This window comes from Triticum aestivum, chromosome 2D (assembly GCF_018294505.1).
Source record: "Triticum aestivum cultivar Chinese Spring chromosome 2D, IWGSC CS RefSeq v2.1, whole genome shotgun sequence".
Taxonomy (NCBI): domain Eukaryota; kingdom Viridiplantae; phylum Streptophyta; class Magnoliopsida; order Poales; family Poaceae; genus Triticum; species Triticum aestivum.
Window position 1 is genome coordinate 316,634,265 of NC_057799.1, and position 11,966 is coordinate 316,646,230.

The following is an 11,966-nucleotide window of genomic DNA, read 5'->3' on the forward strand; positions in this document are numbered from 1 at the left end:
AGCATTTGAAAATGTCAAATATGTATAGAAAAAACAGTGACCATGTCTTTAAAAAATATTAATCTTGTAATTGAAAAATGTTAATCAGGCATTTGAAAAATGTTAAACCTGTACAGACAAATAGTGACCATGTATTAAAAAAATTAATTTTATATTTGAAAAATGTTAATCGAGCATTTGAAAATGGTAAATGTGTATAGAAATGTGTTGACCATGTATTAGAAATATATTAATCATGTATTTGCAAAAGGATAATCAAGCATTTAGAAAATGTTAAAAATGTACATGAAAAAATATTGACCATGTATTAAAAAAATGTTAATCTTGTACTCGAAAAATGCTAAACATGTATTAGATGTATATATACCAAAAAAATTAACAATGTTATGAAATAAAGTAGGCATAAAAAAAATAAGTTTTCAAAAAATTGTTAATCATGTATTTTAAAAAAACATGTATATAAAAAATGTTTCAAATGTGTACAAAAAATGTTGAATGTGTACTGATTTTTTTTTACAATGTTGAACAAAAATAGGAAACCGATGAAAATAGACAAAAAAGAAAAAAAGCAAAGAAAACGAGGAAAGAAACAAAGCAAACCAAAGTATTGTTGGGGAACGCAGTAATTTCAAAAAAAATCTTACGCACACGCAAGATCTATCTAGGTGATGCATAGCAACAAGAGGGGAGAGTGTTGTCCACGAACCCTCGTAGACCGAAAGCGGAAGCGTTATAATAACGCGGTTGATGTAGTCGTACGTTCACGATCCGACCGATCCTAGCACCAAAGGTACGGCACCTCCGCGATCTGCACACGTTCAGCTCGGTGACGTCCCACGAACTCTAGATCCAGCTGAGGCCGAGGGAGAGTTTCGTCAGCACGACGAGGTGATGACGGTGATGATGAAGTTACCGTCGCAGGGCTTCGCCTAAGCACTACAACGATATGACTGAGGTGGAAATCTATGGAGGGGGGCACCGCACACGCCTAAACAATCAACTTGTGTGTCTATGGGGTGCCCCCCTCCCCCGTATATAAAGGAGTGGAGGGGGGGCGACCCTCTCATGGCGCGCCCAAGGGGGGAGTCCTACTCCCGGTGGGAGTAGGATTCCCCCTTCCCTAGTTGGAGTAGGAGAGGAAGGAAGGAGGAGAGAGGGAGAAGGAAAGGGGGGCCGGCCCCCACCCCAATTCATATTGGGCTTGGGGGGGGGGGGCGCCCCCACCTTGGCCGCCTCCTCCTCTTTCCCACTAAGGCCCAATAAGGCCCATACACTCCCCGGGGGGTTCCGATAACCCCCCGGTACTCCGGTAAATGCCCGAACTCATCCGGAACCCTTCCGATGTCCAAACATAGCCTTCCAATATATCGATCTTTATGTCTCGACCATTTCGAGACTCCTCGTCATGTCCGTGATCATATCCGGGACTCCGAACTACCTTCGGTACATCAAAACCCATGAACTCATAATACCAATCATCACCGAACGTTAAGCGTGCGGACCCTACCGGTTCGAGAACTATGTAGACATGACCGAGACTCACTTCTGGTCAATAACCAATAGCGGAACCTGGATGCTCATATTGGTTCCTACATATTCTACGAAGATCTTTATCGGTCAAACCGCATAACAACATACGTTGTTTCCTTTGTCATTGGTATGTTACTTGCCCGAGATTCGATCGTCAGTATCTCAATACCTAGTTCAATCTCGTTACTGGCAAGTCTCTTTACTCGTTCCGTAATGCATCATCCCGTAACTAACTCATTAGTCACATTGCTTGCAAGGCTTATAGTGATGTGCATTACCGAGAGGGCCCAGAGATACCTCTCAGACAATCGAAGTGACAAATCCTAATCTCGATCTATGCCAACTCAACAAACACCATCGAAGACACATGTAGAACATCTTTATAATCACCCAGTTATGTTGTGACGTTTGATAGCACACTAAGTGTTCCTCCGGTATTCGGGAGTTGCATAATCTCATAGTCATAGGAACATGTATAAGTTATGAAGAAAGCAATAGCAACAAACTAAACGATCATCATGCTAAGCTAACGGATGGGTCAAGTCAATCACATCATTCTCTAATGATGTGATCTCGTTCATCAAATGACAACTCTTGTCCATGGCTAGGAAACTTAACCATCTTTGATTAACGAGCTAGTCAAGTAGAGGCATACTAGTGACACTCTGTTTGTCTATGTATTCACACAAGTACTAAGTTTCCGGTTGATACAATTCTAGCATGAATAATAAACATTTATCATGATGTAAGGAAATATAAATAACAACTTTATTATTGCCTCTAGGGCATATTTCCTTCAGTCTCCCACTTGCACTAGAGTCAATAATCTAGTTCACATCGTCATGTGATTTAACACCAATAGTTCACATCTTTATGTGATTAGTACACATCGCCATGTGACTAATACCAAAAGGGTTTACTAGAGTCAATAATCTAGTTCACATCGCTATGTGATTAACACCCAAAGAGTACTAAGGTGTGATCATGTTTTGCTTGTGAGAGAAGTTTAGTCAATGGGTCTGTCACATTCACAGCCGTATGTATTTTGCAAATTTCTATGTCTACAATGCTCTACACGGAGCTACTCTAGCTAATTGCTCCCACTTTCAATATGTATCTAGATCGAGACCCGGAGTCATTCAGATCGGTGACAAAGCTTGCATCGACGTAACTCTTTACGGCGAACTCTTTATCACCTCCATAACCGAGAAATATTTCCTTAATCCACTAAGGATAATTTTGACCACTGTCCAGTGATCCACTCCTGGATCACTACTTTACCCTCTTGCCAAACTCATGGTGAGGTTCACAATAGGTTTGGTACACAACATAGCATACTTCATAGAACCTATGACTGAGGCATAGGGAATGAATTTTCATTCTCTTTCTATTTTCTGTCGTGGTCGGGTTTTGAGTCTTTACTCAACTTCACACCTTGCAACACAAGCAAGAACTTCTTCTTTGACTGTTCCATTTTGAACTACTTCAAAAACTTGTCAAGGTATGTACTCATTGAAATTTTTTATCAAGCGTCTTGATCTATCTCTATAGATCTTGATGCTCAATATATAAGCAGCTTCTCCGAGGTCTTTCATTGAAAAATTCTTATTCAAGTATCCTTTTATGCTATTCAGAAATTCAGTATCATTTCCGATCAACAATATGTCATCCACATATAATATCAGAAATGCTACAGAGCTCCCACTCACTTTCTTGTAAATACAGGCTTCACCACAAGTCTGTATAAAACCATATGCTCTGATCACACTATCAAAGCGTATATTCCAACTCCGAGATGCTTGCACCAGTCCATAGATGGATCGCTGGAGCTTGCACACTTTGTTAGCACCTTTAGGATTGACAAAACCTTCTGGTTGCATCATATACAACTCTTCTTTGAGATATTCATTAAGGAATGCCGTTTTGACATCCATTTGCCAAATTTAATAAAATGCAGCAATTGCTAATATGATTCGGACAGACTCTAAGCATCGATACGAGTGAGAAAATCTCATCGTAGTCAACATCTTGAACTTGTCGAAAACCTTTTGTGACAATTCGAGCTTTGTAGATAGTAACACTACTATCAGCGTTCGTCTTCCTCTTGAAGATCCATTTATTCTCAATGGCTTGCCGATCATTGCGCAAGTCAACCAAAGTCCACACTTTGTTCTCATACATGGATCCTATCTCAGATTTCATGGCCTCAAGCCATTTCGTGGAATCTAGGCTCATCATCGCTTCCCCATAGTTCGTAGGTTCATCATGGTCAAGTAACATGACCTCCAGAACAGGATTACCGTACCACTCTGGTGCGGACCTTACTCTGGCTGACCTACGAGGTTCAGTAGTAACTTGATCTGAAGTTTCATGATCATCATCATTAACTTCCCCACTAATTTGTGTAGGCATCACTAGAACTGATTTATGTGATGAACTTCTTTCCAATTCGGGAGCAGGTACAATTACCGCATCAAGTTCTACTTTCCTTCCACTCACTTCTTTCGAGAGAAACTCCTTTTCTAGAAAGGATCCATTCTTAGCAATGAAAATCTTGCCTTCGGGTCTGTGATAGAAGGTGTACCCAACAGTTTCGTTTGGGTATCCTATGAAGGTGCATTTCTCCGATTTGGGTTCGAGCTTATCAGGTTGAAACCTTCTCACATAAGCATCGCAGCCCCAAACTTTAAGAAACGACAGCTTAGGTTTCTTGCCAAACCACAGTTCATACGGTGTCGTCTCAACGGATTTAGATGGTGCCCTATTTAACGTGAAAGCAACTGTCTCTAATGCATAACCCCAAAACGATAGTGGTAAATCGGTAAGAGACATCATAGATTGCACCATATCTAATAAAGTACGGTTACGATGTTCGGACACACCGTTACGCTATGGTGTTCCAGGTGGCGTGAGTTGTGAAACTATTCCACATCGTTTTAAATGAAGGCCAAACTCGTAACTCAAATATTTGCCTCTGCGATCAGATCGTAGAAACTTTATTTTCTTGTTACGATGATTCTCCACTTAACTCTGAAAATCTTTGAACTTTTCAACTGTTTCAGACTTGTGTTTCATTAAGTAGATATACCCATATCTGCTCAAATCATCTGTGAAGGTCAGAAAATAACGATACCCGCCGCGAGCCTTAACACTCATCGGACTGCATACATCGGTATGTATTATTTCCAATAATTTAGTAGCTCGCTCCATTGTTCCTGAGAATGGAGTTTTAGTCATCTTGCCCATGAGGCATGGTTCGCAAGCATCAAATGATTCATAATCAAGTGATTCCAAAAGCCCATCAGCATGGAGTTTCTTCATGCGCTTTACACCAATATGACCTAAACGGCAGTGCCACAAATAAGTTGCACTATCATTATTAACTTTGCATATTTTGGCTTCAATATTATGAATATGTGTATCACTACGATCGAGATCCAACAAACTATTTTCATTGGGTGTATGACCATCGAAGGTTTTATTCATGTAAACAGAACAACAATTATTCTCTGACTTTAAATGATTAACTGTATTTCAATAAACATGATCAAATCATATTCATGCTCAACGCAAACACCAAATAACATTTATTTAGGTTCAACACTAATCCCGAAAGTATAGGGAGTGTGCGATGATGATCATATCAATCTTGGAACCACTTCCAACACACATCGTCACTTCACCCTTAACTAGTCTCTGTTCATTCTGCAACTCCCGTTTCGAGTTACTAATCTTAGCAACTGAACCAGTATCAAATATCGAGGGGTTGCTATAAACACTAGTAAAGTACACATCAATAACATGTATATCAAATATATCTTTGTTCACTTTGCCATCCTTCTTATCTGCCAAGTATCTAGGGAAGTTCCACTTCCAGTGACCATTTCCTTTGCAGTAGAAGCACTCAATTTCAGGCTTGGGTCTAGCTTTGGGCTTCTTCATGGGAGTGGAAACTTGCTTGCCATTCTTCTTGAAGTTCCCCTGTTGGGGATCGTTGCAGAATTTTAAAATTTTCTACGCATCACCAAGATCCATCTATGGAGTTTACTAGCAACGAGGGGAAAGGAGTGCATCTACATACCCTTGTAGATCGCAAGCGGAAGCGTTCAAGTGAACGGGGTTGATGGAGTCGTACTCGCCGTGATCCAAATCACCGATGACCGAGTGCCGAACGGACGGCACCTCCGCGTTCAACACACGTACGGAGCAGCGACGTCTCCTCCTTCTTGATCCAGCAAGGGGGAAGGAGAGGTTGATGGAGATCCAGCAGCACGACGGCGTGGTGGTGGAAGTAGCGGGGATCCCGGCAGGGCTTCGCCAAGCGCAAGCGGGAGGGAGAGGTGTTGCAGGGGGAGAGGGAGGCGCCAGGGGCTGTGGTGTTGCTGCCCTCCCTCCCCCCCACTATTTATAGGGGTCCTGGGGGGCGCCGGCCACCCTGGAGATCCCATCTGAGGGGGGGCGGCGGCCAAGGGGGTGGCTTGCCCCCCAAGGCAAGTGGGGCGCCCCCCACCCCTAGGGTTTCCAACCCTAGGCGCAGGGGGAGGCCCAAGGGGGGCGCCCCAGCCCACTAAGGGCTGGTTCCCTTCCCACTTCAGCCCATGGGGCCCTCCGGGATAGGTGGCCCCACCCGGTGGACCCCCGGGACCCTTCCGGTGGTCCCGGTACAATACCGATAACCCCCGAAACTTTCCCGGTGACCGAAACTGGACTTCCTATATATAATTCTTCACCTCCGGACCATTCCGGAACTCCTCGTGACGTCCGGGATCTCATCCAGGACTCCGAACGACTTTCGGGTTTCCGCATACTAATATCTCTACAACCCTAGCATCACCGAACCTTAAGTGTGTAGACCCTACGGGTTCGGGAGACATGCAGACATGACCGAGACGCCTCTCCGGTCAATAACCAACAGCGGGATCTGGATACCCATGTTGGCTCCCACACGTTCCACGATGATCTCATCGGATGAACCACGATGTCGAGGATTCAATCAATCCCGTATACAATTCCCTTTGTCAATCGGTACGTTACTTGCCCGAGATTCGATCGTCGGTATCCCAACACCTTGTTCAATCTCGTTACCGGCAAGTCACTTTACTCGTACCGTAATGCATGATCCCGTGGCTAACTCCTTAGTCACATTGAGCTCATTATGATGATGCATTACCGAGTGGGCCCAGAGATACCTCTCCGTCATACGGAGTGACAAATCCCAGTCTTGATCCGTGCCAACCCAACAGACACTTTCGGAGATACCCGTAGTGCACCTTTATAGTCACCCAGTTACGTTGTGACGTTTGGTACACCCAAAGCACTCCTACGGTATCCGGGAGTTGCACGATCTCATGGTCTAAGGAAATGATACTTGACATTGAAAAAGCTCTAGCAAACGAACTACACGATCTTTTGTGCTATGCTTAGGATTGGGTCTTGTCCATCACATCATTCTCCTAATGATGTGATCCCATTATCAATGACATCCAATGTCCATAGTCAGGAAACCATGACTATCTGTTGATCAACGAGCTAGTCAACTAGAGGCTTACTAGGGACACGTTGTGGTCTATGTATTCACACATGTATTATGATTTCCGGATAACACAATTATAGCATGAACAATAGACAATTATCATGAACAAGGAAATATAATAATAACCATTTATTATTGCCTCTAGGGCATATTTCCAACATCCCCTTCTTCCCTTTACCCTTTTTATTGAAACTGGTGGTCTTGTTGACCATCAACACTTGATGCTCCTTCTTGATTTCTACCTCCGCAGCCTTTCACTACTGGAATCAGCTTCTTTCCTGTCTGCCATGGCGGACGGCAAAGGCATACATGCCGGATGGCAAAAGCCTTTGCCGTCAGCCAGCGGATGGCAAACTGTCCATCTGAACGAGTGTCGACAAAGGCCTTCTTTGTCGTCTGCTTCTTAGAAATGGACGGCAAAGGATTGTCCGTCCGCCGTCCGAGGCCAGCAGACGACAAATACCATGGATGGCAGTGGGGTGGGGTGAGAGCCGTTAGGGGGTTAACGGCGCTCTTTGCCGTCCGCCAGCTGACGGCAAAGAGGCAAAGCTCTTTGCCGTCTGCTGACGGACGGCAAAGAGCTCAGCTCGGCCAGCACTGAGAAGCTGCCATGTGGCCAACTATGCCGTCCGCCGGCTGACGGCAAAGAGGTTTGAATCTTTGCCGTCTGCTGGCAGACGGCATAGATGGCCCTCTTTGCCGTCCGCGAGAAAACGGCAAAGTGACCAAATAGGCAGCCAGTGCTCCCAGTTTCTACAGGTAGCTGCCAGGTGTCCTCTTTGCCGTCTGCTAGCAGACGGCAAAGAGGCTATATATCCCCTGTTTTCATTTGAATCCATTTAATTTGACAGGATTTCACACACAGTAATACATGCATACATATCCAACATATCCAACAACATAAAACAGCATGTCCAACAACATATTTCATCAAATTCAACATATATATCCAACAATATAGTTCAACAAAGTCCAACATATTCATATATACATACATAACCAGAAACAAGTTTCCAACAACATATCCGTCCAGACATACATATCCAAACAAGTTTTCATAAACAAGAAGGAAGCACCAGAAGAACAGTACACTCCATGAATCCAAGCGGATGGCAAATGTAAAGCAAATATGCAAATTGGGAAAGATGAAAGTTAGAAGAAGAAGAAGAAGAAGACTAGCTAGAAGAAAAGGAAGAGGAGGAAAAGAAGAAGAAGAATTTATCTTCTCTTTCTTTCTCTCCTCTCCTATTATTTATCTTCTTCTTTTCTAACTAATGTAGGCAAAAATGCTATGTCTTGGCTAAGGTAGGTAAAAATGGTAAGTGTGTAGGTCACTTTAGAGCTAAGCTAGGTAAATAGGTCATTTTGGAGCTAACATAGGTTAAATGGATCATATTGGAGCTAACCTAGCTAAATTTGGTCATTTTTGAGCTAACCTAGCTAATTATACCATTTTTGACCTATCTAAGCTTATTGTGTCATTTTAGAGGACAACAAGCTAAGTATATGACATTTATGAGGTTAGCAAGGTTATTATGCCATTTACGAATAAAAACAAGTATAAGAGGAGGAAAAAAGAAGAAGAAGAAGAAGAAGAAGAGAAGAAGAAGTTCTTCTTCTTTTTTTCTTATTCTTCTTCTTCTTTTCTTCCTATTCCTTCTTTCCTTCCTCTTCCTTGATTTTCTTCATCTTATTATGTCATTTGTGGACTAAATAGGCTAAATTATGTCAAAAATGGACTAAATAGGCTAAATAAGAAGAAAAATACTGTTATCACGGAGGTGTAGGAATGGTCGGGGCTGCGCCAGTGGCAGACGGAGGTGATGGACCGGTCGGGGTTCTGCCATTGGCAGACGCAGAAGGATTGGTCTCGGGAGCCATGCTACACCAAAGATCATTTCCAATAATGTCTCGTTAGCATGATGCAAACTGAAATGTGAATACTAGTAACTAACGGCCATTCAAATCAAACTCACCGTGGTCGCCGGAGCAATCTGGGGCATCGGCGGAGGGGGCTGACCGTTCTTCTCGCACATGGTCTGCACATTTGGTTCTCACGAGTCAGTCATATTAGTTAGTAATGCGAACATTACATGCATGATTGGGCTAATATGCACGAGAAACATACCACGATGAGCTCGTATAGGGCCCGGTTGGACGCCTCGTTCCGGTTCCTCTCCTCCTCCAACAGCTTAGCCGTCCTCTCCTCCAGCTCCCTCTCCCTCTCCGCCGCCTCCCTTTTTGCCTGCTCCAAAAGCGCCTGGGTGTTCAATCTCTCTTTCTCAACCATGGCCTACAACACACCACTCCTCGTTAGCATTGTAATCATCGATGGACGCACACACAATGTAATGGAGGAAAGGTGAGAGAGTCCGTATAACTAACCGCCATGGCGAGCTCCGCGGGCCGTGCACGAGGCGTTATCTCATGATCAGAGCTACTCTAGCGCTTCTTGATCTGCGGGAGAGTCCTAGGACAACGTATCAGTCCATCACCAATGGCTATGGAGCCATGGGACCTCCCGCCACCAGATATCATCACCAGCTCTGTATCAAAAGGATCCTGGCTGGGGTTAAAGTCCTCCCCTTTCCTCGCCTTCGCCTCGTCTCTGTACTTCACGAGCTTGTGGTGGGAGGAGATGTTGGTGAAGCTCTCTGGATGATCTAGGTCAGACTCCGTGAATGGCTTGGCCTTCTTGTACGGGGCAGTATGGGCCATGCCATAGAGGTCGAACAGATTTGGCACAAGCTTCTTGTTGTGGTGCGCCTGAGAGAGAGGAACAAAATATTAGTTAAGGGCTCAAGCTAGCATGGAGAATGATATTGCTATGTAAATAGGTCATTTTGGAGCTAAGTAAGGTTATTATGTCATTTTCGAGGAAAATAAGCTAAGTTTAGGTTTTTATGTCATTTTAGAGCTAATTATGTCATGAATGAACTAGCTAAGATTAGTTTAGGTCGTTATTGAGCTATCGAAGGTAGTTATGCCATTTTTTAACTAACTAAAGCATATTAAGTCATTTTATAGAGCTATCTAAGGTTATTATGTCATTTTAGAGCTAAATATGTCATAAATGAACTAGCTAAGATTAGTTTAGGTCATTATTTAGCTATCCTAGGTAGTTATGCCATTTTTTAACTAACTAAAGCATATTTAGTTATTTTATAGAGCTATCTAAGGTTATTATGTCATTTTAGAGCTAATTATGTCATAAATGAACTATCCAAGGTAGTTATGCCATTTTTTAACTAACTAAGCATATTAAGTCATTTTGGAAGGGATAAATGCTAGCATGAAGAATGAAATTGCATGAATCATGTAGCAAACCACATACCCAGTTCTCCCCGTACTCAAACAGGTTGGAGCTCCCTTGATGGTGTGGCACACCTTCCATTTGGTCGCGCTTATCCTTGGCCCTATGGTGTTCGACTAGCCATTGGGGAGAGCACCACGCATCCACCAACGCCTCCCAACAGTCCATCTTATCCACACACCATCTCGGGGGCACCTAAGTTAGTCAAGAGAAATTTCAGCGCTACACCTATGAATCAAATCAAGAAAACTAAGTTCAAGGCCTTAAGAATAGGTAATTACCTGCATGTACTTCTCCTTACTCAAAAACTTGCCGCGACACTTCTTCTTGGCCCTCCTAATACCCTTCGAGGCGTAGTAGTCTCGAACGGCCTGCACCCGAGCCTCGTGCCGTAAGTTCTGAAGTAGGCGCTTGCACTCGGTTTCGACAACCATAGACGCGGCCTCCTGCTCTCCCTCGGAAACCCTGTAGAAGGTCTGCAATCAAAAAAGACAGCACTGATTAGTACAATCACTAGGTAGTGTTGATTTTTAATTCTGTAAAGGAGAAATTACCCAAAACCGACGGAACACAATGTCGGCTGATACGTCTCCAACGTATCTATAATTTAATTGCTTCATGCTATATTATATTCTGTTTTGGATGATTAATGGGCTTTGTTATACACTTTTATATTATTTTTGGGACTAACCTATTAACCGGAGGCCCATCCTAAATTGCTGTTTTTTTTGCCTATTTCAGAGTTTCACAGAAAAAGAATATCAAACGGAGTCCAAACAGAATGAAACCTTCGGGAATGTGATTTTCGGAACAAACGTGATCCATAGGACTTGGAGTCTACGTCAAGAAATCAACCAGGAGAGCACGAGGCAGGGGGCGCACCTACCCCCCTGGGCGCGCCCTCCACCCTCGTGGGGCCCATGTTGCTCCACCGACGTACTTCTTCCTCCTATATATGCCTACGTACCCCCAAACCAACAGAAGCATCCACGAAAACCTAATTCCACCGCCGCAACCTTTTGTACCCGTGAGATCCCATCTTGGGGCCTTTTCCGGCGTCCTGCCGAAGGGGGCATTGATCATGGAGGGCTTCTACATCAACACCATAGTCTCTCCGATGATGTGTGAGTAGTTTACCTCAGACCTTCGGGTCCATAGTTATTAGCTAGATGGCTTCTTCTCTCTCTTTGGATCTCAATACAAAGTTCTCCACGATTCTCGTGGAGATCTATTCGATGTAATCTTCTTTTGCGGTGTGTTTGTTGAGACCGATGAATTGTGGGTTTATGATCAAGTTTATCTATGAACAATATTTGAATCTTCTCTGAATTCTTTTATGTATGATTGGTTATCTTTGCAAGTCTCTTCGAATTATCAGTTTGGTTTGGCCTACTAGATTGATCTTTCTTGCAATGGGAGAAGTGCTTAGCTTTGGGTTCAATCTTGCGGTGTCCTTTCCCAGTGACAGCAGGGGCAGCAAGGCACGTATTGTATTGTTGCCATCGAGGATAACAAGATGGGGTTTATATCATATTGCACGAGTTTATCCCTCTACATCATGTCATCTTACTTAAAGCATTACTCTGTTCT